The following is a 13,757-nucleotide window of genomic DNA, read 5'->3' as shown; positions in this document are numbered from 1 at the left end:
AAAGAGTTCACTTACTGGTTGCTTTTAAAGGAATAGTTCACCCAAAGCTTAAATTTCTGTCCAATTTCCATATTTACACACTCTAATGTCATTGTATGCACTTGTCCTGAATTGCAGGCTATGAAAGGAGAGGATCAACGTCTGGAATGGCTCCTCAAGAAAACTTGTTCAACTGTTTATTCTGTGGCTCTCTCTGATCACCATGTCCAATACAAGTCTTCTCTTAACACCGCACAGGCTAACTACAATAACTCAAACTGTAAACCCAAAACTAAATTTTTCACTGTTAAGAAACTTACACAGTCTCCATCATTGTCACCACCTGCGTCTGTTGAGCTATGTGAATCATTTCTCCAGTTTTTTAATAACAAAACTGACTCAATCTGAGGCCACTTTAAGCCTTCTGAGGCTGCTGAGTATTTTGAATTTTTTCATATCCACCCAGACACCCAACTTACTACTTTTTCCCATACCACTCCATCATATGTTGCAGAGTTGAATAAATCACACTCTTTAATGTGCCAACTTGAACCTGATCTTACTTCTCTTTTTAAATGTTCTCTTCAGACTATCGCTACACCTATATTTCACCTGATTAATACATCACTTGCTTCTGGTATTGTGTCATTAACATTAAAAACTGCTGCTGTCACCCCTATTCTCAAGAAAACTGGTGCTGACCCATGTGTATTGGAGAATTATAGGCCTATTTACAACCTTCCATTTGTGGCCAAGATCTTTGAGAGAGTGGTTGCTTCCCAATTGCAGGAACACTTGAAGTCTAACAATCTTTTCTAGCCCGTTCAGTAAGGTTTTCGCCCACTACACAGCACGGAAACAGCTCTACTAAGGGTAGTAAATGACCTTCTCATTTCGGCAGGCACAGGTTCACTCAACATTCTTCTTCTACATGATCTTAGCTCAGCTTTTGAAACTGTCTCCCATAAAATCCTTCTTACTTGTCTGTCAGCCATAGGCATCTCTGGTACTGCTCATCATTGGTTCAAATCTTATCTACAAGACAGGCAGCAGTTTGTCTCAGTACAGAATTACAAATCATCAACTATATCTGTTTTAAGAGGGGTCCCTCAAGGGTCAGTGCAAGGCCCCCTTTTTGTAATTTATGTCCTTCCACTTGGCCAAATTATTCAGAAGCATGGACTTACTTTCCATTGCTATACGGATGACACTCAGATTTATGTCAGTTATAGTTCCTCAACACCATTCCCACCACCATCATTATCTGCATGTCTCCATGACTTAAGACTTTAGTTGGATGCCAACTTCTTGAAGCTCAATACGGAGAAGAGAGAGAGTTTAATAATGGACCCCAAATTAATGGTATCACGCTGTTCAGATCTTACTTTGGAAGTTGATGGTACTGCCATTAAGCCCTCTCTCGCTGTTCACAACCTTGGGGTGATTTTTGATCCAACACTCACCTTTGAGGCGCATTTAAATAATATTATAAAGACGTCATTTTTTCACCTACGCAATATTGCCCGTCTCCGTACAGTGCTCAACACGAATGATGCAGAAACACTAGTCCATGCATTAATATCCTCTAGATTGGATTATTGTAATTCACTCTTCTTTGGGTTACCCACTAAGACCCTAAATCGCCTAAAGTACATCCAAAATTCTGCAGCTAGAGTTCTTTCTTCCAGTAAAAAGTCTGCACACATCACTCCCATTCTGTGACAGCTTCATTGGTTACCAATTACCTATCGCATTCAATACAAGATATTGATTATAACTTTCAACGCTCTTCACACAATTTCTTCTCAGTACATAACTTACTTGCTTCACCCTTACACTCCTGCTCGCACTCTAAGATCTACTGGTGCAAACTTCCTGTTTGTCCTGAAGTTTAGGTTGTCTTCTATGGGAGGCAGGTCATTTATGACTGTTGCTCCTCGACTTTGGATTGCTCTCCCACGACACCTTCGGGAACTCACCACTCTCTCGTCATTTAAATCACAAATAAAAACTCATCTCTTCACCCAGTGTTACCTTTCGGCTGCTAGTTAGTTAGATATGGAGTCCCTTTTTTTCTTCTTTTTTGTGTATCTGTCCATTTGCTGTTTTTCATGTAATTGCTTTCATGTAAAGCGACCTTGGGTTCAAGAAAGGCGCCATATAAAATAAACGTTTTATTATTATTTCTCTATTTTAATACTAGCTCTTGATTAATTACTTTATTGTATTTATTGCAATGTTCAGGGGAAACACTTAAACGCTACATTTTTAATTACATTTGTTAGTTTTACACCAATATTAAATGTTTTTTATTTAAAAACTTTAAATAAAGGAGCGTTTTCAATCGCATTTATTTATTTATTTTTCAGTGGTTGGGATGCCGTGAAAAAAAAAAACACTATAAAGTGGTGCAGACGAACCACTGGGCTAGTGGGCATTGCTTTCGTGCGTGTAAATCGGTGTTATGGTATAGGCTCACATAGTGTCAGCTACACAGCAACAAAGTGACTGACTTGAAAGGGAACATCTTGGCAGTGTTGTAGTCAAGACCAGCCCATCCAAGTACGAGTCCATGCCATGACCAGAAGAGGCTGAGTCTGAGACATTTACATTTAGTCAATTAGCAGATGCTTTTATCCAAAGCTATTCACAAACAAGGAATGTAGCAAGCAATTTGTCTTACAAAAAGTCAACAATATCTGCAGTATAGCAATGCCAAATTATCAAAGTGGCTGAGCAAGAAGCTAGTGTAGAAGATTTTCGGAGCTTCAAAATATTGGCACCCATTCACTTGTATTGTATGGACCAACAGAGCTGAAATACTCTTCTAAAAATCTTAATTTGTGTTCTACAGAAGAAATAAAGTCATGCACATCTGGGATGGCATGAGATTGAGTAAATGGTGAGAGAATTTTCATTTTGGGGTAAACTATTGCTTTAAGTAGATCTACATTGAGAAAGCAATGTCCAAGGGACATGAAGTGACATTCTGCAAAATGCATTATACAGCATTAAATAAACTGAAATATGAACAAACAGTAAAAACAAGATACATGTGAAAAATTACATCTCAAGATAAATAAATTGAGGGGAGAATGGAGAATTGACACCACATAACATTTTTATGCTTTCCAACTCCCCTCACTCCCACATGATCTCACATTGTTTGTTTATATGTACTTACATTTTAATCTGAAAAAATAGGCCTTCTGAACAAAGTAGGCATTAGGTGTGCAATTTATTACTATTTAGATCATGAAAACCTGATTTTGTTGTTCATTTTATTGAAAAAAGATGGTTTTCATTCCATATCTACCAAGAAGTTCTTCTCCAAAGTGCAAAATAAAACATGTACTGGCTAATTGTATATTCATTGTGTGCAGAAAATATAAAATATTAGTTACAAATGCAAACATTCTTGCACTGGCGTAGACGACTCATTTTGAGTAGTTGCTTTCTCAACTCTTTCACTCGTCTAATAGGAACACACACTCACCTGAAGTGTGCCTAGTATTTTCAGCTCTCTGCATCTTCATAAACTGTACAGATGGATGCATTCAATCAGTGTTATTATAGTTTTGGATTTTTATTTAGTTTTTATTTCTTTTTTATATTCAATTTGCCATTCCAAATTAGTTTTAGTTTTCATTAGTTTTCACTGTTTTTCTGTCAGTCTTGGTTTTCTCAGTTTCAGTTTTGTTAGTTTTTATTTTAGTTTTAGTATTTTTTTTTTTTTTACATGGCTGCCAATGCTGAACGTTTACTGGTATCATTTAAAAAGTCTAACATTACATTTCTCAGGGTATTTGTTGTGTTACATCTATCTAGTGGTATCTTCATGTTTAATTTGGATGTGTTGCGAATTTTATAATATAGGGTGAATATGGGCAAAGTGACAAAGGACATTTAAACTTGATCCCCGCTGTATCAATATGAATTTCCTTAAATCATTATAAATCATTATTAAACTAATCTTTGGGAAGTAAACAATTAAAGGGATAGTTCACCCAAAAATGAAAGTTCTCTCATCATTTACTCACCCTCATGCCATCCCAGATGTGCATGACTTCCTTTCTTCTGCAGAACACAAAGGAATATTTTTAGAAGAAAATCTCAGCTCTGTAGGTCCATACAATGCAAGTGAACGATGGTCAAAAATTTTAAGCTCCAAAAAGCAAATAAAGGCAGCATAAAAGTAATCCATAAGACTCCAGTTGTTAAATCCATTACTTCAGAAGTGACATAAGTGTGGGTGAGAAACAGATCAATATTTAAGTCCTTTTTTACTGTAAATCTTGACATCAGTCTCTTTGGCAATCATGATTTTAAGCTTGATTACTCTTTCTAGCACCATGTAGCACTCTGCAAACTTTACTAATGTAATTGAGCTTGAAATCATGATTGTTCCTGTAAACTGCAATTGCAAGATGAACAGTGAAAAAGGAGTTACATTCAAAACCAATTATATTACTTTAGATGACATGAATTAAACCACGCATGGACTACTTTATGCTGCCTTTATGTGCTTTTTGGAGCTTCAAAGCTTTGGACCCTGTTGACTTGTGTTGTATGGTCCTGAGCTGAGATATTCTTCTAATCTCTTTGTGTTCAGCAGAAGAAAGCCACACATTTGGAATGGCATGAGGGTGAGTAAATTATTATAGAATATTAATTTTTTGGGTGAACTATCAAGTTTTTGAGGTTTTAAATTGATGATTTACTTTGGGATGTGTGGCAAAGCTCATTTCATGACCACCGGTGGGAAAAGCAATGGTTTTTGTTTGAGGTATAATGCTTGTAAATGCTACATTATGATTTATGATGCAAAAGTATACACTACCGGTCAAAAGTTTTGAAACACTTACTCATTCTTTATTGTAAAGTCATCAAAACTATGGAATAACATAAATGGAACTATGGGAATTATGTTGTGACAAAATCCAAAATAAATCAAAACTGTGTTATATTTTAGCATCTTCAAAGTGGCCACCCTTTGCCTAGAATTTGCAGACATGTACTCTTGACATTTTCTCAACCAGCTTCTTGAGGTATCACCCTGGGATGCTTTTTAAACAGTATTGAAGGAGTTCCCATCTATGTTGGGCACTTATTGGCTGCTTTTCTTTATTATTTGGTCCAAGTTATCAATTTCAAAAACTTTTTTTTATTTTTTATTTTTTATTACATTTTAGTTTTATAATGAAATAAATTAATATGGTGGCACAATTATATTTTTGTCTACAAAATTAATTTCAAATATTTAAGCATATGCCTTCAGATCAAAAGATCACGAGAAACATTTCAGTCAAGTGTTTCAAAACTTTTGATCGGTAGTGTATATAAAATATAAAAGAAAATAAAAACATTTATTCCAAATGCTTTCTAGCGAATCATTTTTCCTCTGTCCCACTTTACCAGTACTGCTTAAAGAAATCTGGGATTTGGTCAAAAGAGGGTCTTCAAAAGTTCTACTTTCCCAGTATTGAGCATTTCTTCATTTTTGCTTTTGTCTAAAGTAGAAAACATCCTAAACTTTCTTCAAAGGTATAATATTAGGTTATGTGGCATTTGGATGATCATGATTCAAAGTGTCAAGAAATGGAATGCCTTTTTTTATATATATATATAATTTCAGTTTTTATTTTAGTTAACGAAAATGTTTTTTTAGTTTTAGATTCAGTTTTCGTTAACTATAACACTGAATCTTACAGCAAGTTAATTTGCGATATATCACGAAATTTGATCTGTCCTGCAGTCCTATTGACCATCAATAATATTCTTACTTTGGAATGGCAATCAGTTCTCTGTGCAGTTATATACCTCTAATTCTTTCAAATTCAAAAGTGTCTTCCTCAAGAGGGCGCTTACCAGCAGTAAAAGCAGAATCCTCCAATACACATGCAAAACTCAGGATGTTTTTTTGACTTGTATACAATTTCTTGTATATTCAATTTCAATTTGTATACTAATTTCAAGGATTGTAACTATGATACAAATGCAAATCTGCTAGTGTAATCTCCAGAAAATGATTTAAAATATTTATGCAGTACTCACAACTGACTGTGATTGGTGCATCCTGAACAGTGCTGACAAAAGTAGCAAGTGCCAAGTGACAATGTCATGTCAAGTCATTTTTATTTGTATAGCGCTTTTCACAACACACATCGTTTCAAAGCAGCTTTACAGAAAATCATGCATTAACAATAAAATGTAACTGTAATATATATAAAGTCTTAGAGTCATCATTGTGTAGTTTGATTAAATATAATTGTAAATTGTGTATAAAAATTAAATGATTAAATAATAATTGTATTTAGAACCTCTGTGAGCAAGCTGAAGGCGACCGTGTCATGGAACACAAAACTCCATTAGATGTTCGTTAATGGAGAAAAATAACCTTGGGAGAAACTAGACTCACTGATGGGGCCAGTTCCCCTCTGGCTAAACAGCATGAATATAATGCCAATATTAGATATTTGTGTGCAGTGCAAGTCATGGTTTAAAATTTGTAAACAAAGTAAGTGTTAAGGTCCAGTGTTTTAAAATATATATATATATTTTTAATGAACTTTAAGATTAATGACTAATGTCTTTGAAGTCCATCCTGGATTACCTGCAGAAGTTCACATAGATGCATTGTCCTTTGTTAGTTGGCTGATGAAGGCTTTTGTTGGCAATTAAATGATAGTCTATGTATTCCATTTCAAGAGAGTAGTCCATCAATAGACAAATGTGATGCAGGCAGAGATCAATGAGGTGCATCGCAGTTCAACCTGCAGGTCATTTCGGTGAGGTTCGGTGGGGTCCATCCTAAAGCCAAGGTTCAGGCAGTGGCATATGAAGTATCCGCTGTCTTACATTTGTAGTTGGCATCAGTTCATCCTCTGAAGTCCATCATAAAAGACTGAAGTGATGTCTGGCTAGCACCGGCTGCAGTTTGTCAGCGACACGTAGCACTGGAGTCCGACACCAAGCAGGATATATGAATCCCGAGGTTGAGACATGGAAACAAATAGAATAATATTAGCATAGATGCCATTCAATTGTATGCAGAGATATAGATCATGATAGATGTATCTGGTTCCAGCAGACCTAACTAAAGCAGCCTAATTGTGAGTTGATGGATAAATTAGGTGTATGCCTGGCTAAATAGATGAGTCTTTATCTAGACTTAAACTGAGTGAGTGTGTCTGCATCCAGAACACTGTTAGGGAGACTATTCCATAGTTTAGGAGCCAAATATGAAAAGGATCAAACTCCTTTTGTGGATTTTGATATTCTTGGAATTATTAAAAAGCCAGAATTATGTGATCGTAATGAACATGATGGAATATAGCATGTCAGAAGATCTCTTAAGTACTGTGGAGCTAGACCATTCAAAGCTTTGTATGTAGTTAACAGAATTTAAAAATTAATACGAAATTTAACAGGTAGCCAATGTAACAATGATAAAATGGGGCTAATATGATCATATTTCTTGGTTCTAGTCAGCACTCTGACAGCTGCATTTTGAACCAACTGAAGTTTATTCAATTTATGCGCTGCTTCAGAAGAGGTCGAAAAATGATTTACACATGAATAATAATACTTAGTCATTAAAATGAAAATGAAAAACATAGTATAAAGTTAAAGTATTTTCTATGTTGTAAAATTGCCCAAATGTTGGTCAGGACATTTCCGATTTTCTGAGAGTTGGGAGGGACATGTCCCTAACATCCCTACCTAAATCTACACCTGTGAGCATATTTAAGTCATATCAGTAAACGTTTTAGCTTTGGCAGCCATAAAATACTCAAATAAAAACTACTAAAACTGAAACTAGAAAAATCTGGAAAAAGTAAAACTAAACTGAAACTAACAGTCAAAGAGTGAAAACTAAAGAAAAATAAAACTAAAGAAAATGAAATAGAAATAAAACTAAAATATAGCTGCAAGCAGCAATTACCGGTGCTGAGCACTTAAGCAGCAGAATTAGTAGCTTAGCAAGCATTGCCAGCTCATCCAATGAGGCCAAAATGATCATTTTAGATCAAGCAGTATTAAGGCAATTTGTACATGGAACCATTTATGATACTTCTGACCACTAGATGACACCATCCTGAAACTTCATATGGAATCTCAGGACAAGATCATAAGGTCAAATATAAATTTTGGTATTAGTGTCATATATTTAGCCTAAAGTACTGAAAAGAAATGGTCCAAATAGAAATTTTCCAGATTTCTGCATCACTAGGTGGCACTGTGCCCAAAGTGCTCAGGTACCCTCAAGGCATGGTGGTGAGGACATATACCAAGTTTTGTTTCAATATGACAGTGTTGCTGAGATACAGCCTCAGATAATTTTTTCCATCTCTCAGTTGAATTCACAGATGTTATTCAATAACCATTTTGTCTATCAAAAAGCTTTTTATAATTTTTTTGTCAGGAGGGTCCCTAGACGATACAGGCAAACTTTTGTGTGAATCGGACGTACGGCCTAGGAGGAGTTTGAAAAAGTAGGTTTTCAATTAAATTCAAAACGGCGGACAGGAAGTATAGTGGACCATGGCAAATGTGGTATCGCCGTGCCCGGCATGACCCATGGAATCTAACAAAACAAGTTCCATAAAAATATGCCAAAGTAATCCAAAGTTATAAACGTTTTATAAAATCTTTTGACCACTAGGCGGCACTGTTCCCAAACTTTGAGTACCTTCAAGGCATGGCCCCGATGACACATGCTTAATTTCATAATGATATACGCCAATACGTTTGTAATATACAGCAATTTATGACAAAATAAAAAATGGCCAACGGTCAATATGACATAGGAAAATTTGGTATCATTTGACTCGTTATGCCCCAAGGAATCCAAAGAGACCAGCCTCATAATTTTAGGCTAAACTATTCAAAGGTTATAAGCAAAAATTGCCATTTTTTGTATCTCCTGGCCAAAATGCTGCAGGTACCCTCAAGTCATGATGGCTATGACATATACCAAGTTTCGTATCAATATGCCAAAGCATTGCGAAGATACAGCCCCACGTCCATTTTGGTGTGCTCGTCGTCGAATTCATTGAAGCTGTATTCAAAAATGGTTTGGTCTATCAAAAAGCTTTATACAAATTTTTGTTCCCAGTGTTTCTAGATGATACATGACAAATTTCGTGCAAATCAGACATACGATCTAAGAAGAGTTCGAAAAAGTAGTTTTTTCTGAAAATTCAAAATAGCAGGAAAACAAAAGGGTGGATAACATTTTTGATGGTATTCCAAAAGATTCACCATGACCCAAGGAATCAGAGAGAAAAAATAATTTTGTTTCTCTGCCTTACGGTTCAAAAGTTATATCCACAATTTAAATTTTGAAGAGTTGGTGGTGCTAAAGCGTTGGAGTTAGAGACCCAATATTTGGGTCAGTTACAGTTCAGTGTCCTCTATCAGTGTGCCAAATTTCATAACTTTCCTATGTACAGTTCTATGGGCTGTCATAGACTTCCAGCCAGAAGAAGAAAACTTACGGATACAATAGGTGCCTATGCACCTTCAGTGCTCGGACCCTAATTAAATATTAAAAACTATAATAACCTTGACACCCTGACTACACCAGAAGCAGGCGGCACGTTGTGTTAAAAGCAATATAACTCCATTATAATCAATGATGCTACACTGGAAGCGTCCGTTGCGACGCGTCCGTTGCGCCAATAGTAAACGGGTATCCTGGTCCATTTTGGGCTGCACACTCTGGTGCTACTACTGCCAACAACACAACTAAACAGTTTAGAAAGTTTGCATTGATGCGTCCAGTGTAGACAGCCTCAAGCCGTTGCGCCATCACGTGTAGCATCAACGGACGCGCCCTCTGTAAACAGGTACGTGAGGCTGACAATTGCTCTGTCCATCCCGGCAGTGAAGGGGAAGTGGAGGAAAAGGTGGCCTGAACGACTGGGGTGGACAGTGGAAGGTTAGCTAAATATACCCCAATTTCTACAAAGTATTTGTTTTTAAATTATATTTTATTTTAAAACGTTATTTTATCTAATTATATTATAACCTTGTAACAAAATAAGAGTAATTTTTGCCACTAACAGGACCTAAAATTCAAGGCTAACAATTTAATCTGATTAAATCATTTCCCATAAGCCTCTTTTCCACCATTGGGCTGAACAGTTCTCTTAGTAAAATCGTGCTGTTCCGTGCCAGTTGGCACGAGCTGTGTCAAATGGAAACAGGTTGCTATGACTGCACACCTTGCTCTTAACCTGAGTGAGAAGGGAATCCCTGAGGTAAACTTTAGAAGAGTTATAATGATGTAGTAAAGAGAAAATAAAATTGATTTTGCCAGTGCCGTTCCTACCCCATTTGGCACCCTAGGCGAGACCCTCCAGTCACCTCCCAGTCACCCCCCAGTCACGTGTTAAAAATGTATGTATTAATTTTTACACAAAAAAGTACAAATTAATTTATAATTAAATACATCACAAATGGGTCTAAACTGAATCTAGCAAAACATTAATAAAAACAATGCTGGGGGGCCTGGGTAGCTCAGCGAGTAAAGACACTGACTACCACCCCTGGAGTCGTGAGTTCAAATCCAGGGCGTGCTGAGTGACTCCAGCCAGGTCTCCTAAGCAACCAAATTGGCCTGGTTGCTAGAGAGGATAGAGTCACATGAGGTAACCTACTCGTGGTCACAATAATGTGGCTCGCTCTCAGTGGGGCACATGGTGAGTTGTGTGTGGATGCCGTGGAGAATAGCGTGAAGCCTCCACACGTGTTAGGTCTCTGCGTAACGCGCTCAACAAGCCATGTGATAAGATGCGCAGATTTACGGTCTCAGACACGGAGGCAACTGAGATTTGTCCTCCGCCACCCGGATTGAGGTGAGTCACTACGCCACCACGAGGACTTAGAGCGCATTGAGAATTGGGCATTCCAAATTGGGGAGAAAAAAGGGAGAAGTGGACCACCAAGTGGTCTAAAATGTTCAAAAAACAAAAATAAATAAAATAAAGGAAAAAAAGAAAGAAAAAGCAAAGGTGCAAAGATCTAAAGCCTAAAGATCTGTGCACACTGTGCAGTATGTTTCACAGCAGGGACATTTGTTGGCTTTCATTATTACTGGGGAGTCTGTGGCCCAACAAGTACACCATGATGTTGTAAGGGGGTCTGGGGGCATAAATAATGAGACTATCAATCAACGCATTTTATCACGTGTTTTGCTGAGTGTGTTACCGCGGAGACATAGCACGTGTGAAGGCTTCACACTATTCTCCGCGAATATCAAGGTTAAATTAATGATCTTGTATGATTTCACCCTAACTCTTTGCATCTGACATCAGTTTCTTTTGAGCGGGCTTCATAGAGCACGTAATCTGCTCATACCTCTATCAACAACCATCCAATGATATGCCATCTTACATCTACTTCAAGTGTCATAGAGGTGTGTCTTCAAACTGAGTCGAAGGTTCATTGGTTGCCCCCACAAGTCAACTGTCCAATGGCATAACTGAACTTGATTGTCAAATGGATAAAGAAAAGCAATTGGTAAATGGAAAAAAAAAGGCCAAAGTAAAACGGAAAAAAAAAAAGCCATTGGCAAATGAATGAAGAAAAGCAATTGCCAAATGCCTTTAAAATGCAATTTAAAAGGTGCATTTCAAAATGACTTATTAATGTGCTATTTTGTTACATTTAATTACATTTTAAACATGAATTAAATACATGATTTATTAATGCACAATTTTGTCGTTAAATATAATTACATTTTTAAACATTAATTAAATAAACACATTTAAATGATTTATATTTATTTAACCATTTATAAATTGGTTTATTTATCCAAATGCTTATCTTCAAATTAACAAGATTGATTATTTATTTCTTCATTCTTTTTTAATCGGCACTCCACGGCTTTAATAATGTCACAAAAAGGAAAGAAAAGAGGAAAGACGTGAGAGTTACCATTTGCTGAGGGGTTGTGCATGCAACTGGCAGGGGCAGGTTTACAATTTCTGAGGCCCCAAGCAACCAACCAACCAGCCCGGGGCCCCATTTTGAAAAATGTTGCTAAAAAATGACAAAATTTATTTTAAATCATAATTTTAAATTCTTCCTATCAGCTGTTGTAGCCAAGTACATTCAAAATGTTTAATGAAATACAAATCTAGTTAAAGATAATTAATACATGTTTTCCAGTTTTTCCACAATACAGTGATAAAAAAAAGCAATATTTACCTACATATATATACACTACCGGTCAAAAGTTTTGAAACACTTGACTGAAATGTTTCTCATGATCTTAAAAATATTTTGATCTGAAGGCATATGCTTAAATGTTTGAAATTAGTTTTGTAGACAAAAATATAATTGTGCCACCATATTAATTTATTTCATTATAAAACTAAAATTTAATAAAAAATAAAAAAAGTTTTTGAAATTGATGACTTGGACCAAATAATAAAGAAAAGCACCAATAAGTGCTCAACATAGATGGGAACTCCTTCAATACTGTTTAAAAGCATCCCAGGGTGATACCTCAAGAAGTTGGTTGAGAAAATATCAAGAGTACATGTCTGCAAATTCTAGGCAAAGGGTGACTACTTTGAAGATGCTAAAATATAACACAGTTTTGATTTATTTTGGATTTTGTTTAGTCACAATATAATTCCCATAGTTCCATTTCTGTTATTCCATAGTTTTGATGACTTTTCTATTTTCTAAAATGTGAAGAAAAAAATATATAATAAAGAATGAGTAAGTGTTTCAAAACTTTTGACCGGTAGTGTATGTTTACAAAACACTTTTTGTGTGTGTGTGAACAGGGTGTGCAAAACACTACTTCACCCAGTAACATATGGAAATTCAGTTGGTACGGTATATATTAATATTATATCCCAACAATTATTTATTGTTGTCCAGATTGTCATTATAATATGATACAGTATTATTATTATTACTTTGAGGATTTGTTGTATACTATAGTAATATAGTTCTGTCTTATTTACTTTCACCTGGAGCTCATATTCTAATGCAGCAGTGTATTGTTCATCATGTTGCAGAAGGCTGTATTTTATGTAGGTTAAGCATCGTAGGCAACATTCGTTACAGTATTGTAACAGTAAACATACAAGGCACGGCAGTCCCTCAGCCCATTAGAGCATAAAAACAAACAACAACAACAAAAAAATAAATTAATAAATAAAAAAAAAAATAAAAAAACATTGCCTTTTATCAAGCACTGAAACTATGCTTGGTGCAGAATAATCTGGAATAATGTTAAAAAATTGTAACAGTCACCTCTTTGCAACCTGAATTTGTTCTCGTTAAATCTTTGTGACACCTGCGCTAAAACAATCTAGATGCAACGACTGAAACAGAACGCAGGTGTCTCGACATGCGTTTTTGAGACCTGACGTTGTTTTTAACTTGACAGTGTCTAAAAAATGTTCCAGTCCTGCGTGAGACATTGAAGAAACAGCGAGACTCGGTACAGCAGTCAAGGACGTTCGTAAAGCGCGTGTTTACATAGAAAAACAGGGTACAAGTACGCTAAAAGACGTTCATTGTGAACGACCCCTCATCTGTTTGCGCGTATCTGTGTGAGTGAGTGAGCGCGCGCGCGCGCGTGGGCGAAACAATTTCGGAAGGCCTGTATATTTTTTTTTAATAAATTAAAAATCGAAGCCAAAGCTCTACTGACCCGAACCCGGCGGCTTCGTGAACCGCTCTGAGACTGCAAACCACAGGTATTCGCGTGTGTACCCAGAACAACATGTCACCTCTCAAGCGGTTTTTGC

This window comes from Myxocyprinus asiaticus, chromosome 14 (assembly GCF_019703515.2).
Source record: "Myxocyprinus asiaticus isolate MX2 ecotype Aquarium Trade chromosome 14, UBuf_Myxa_2, whole genome shotgun sequence".
NCBI classification, from domain to species: Eukaryota; Metazoa; Chordata; class Actinopteri; order Cypriniformes; family Catostomidae; genus Myxocyprinus; species Myxocyprinus asiaticus.
This window is presented reverse-complemented; position numbering follows the sequence as displayed.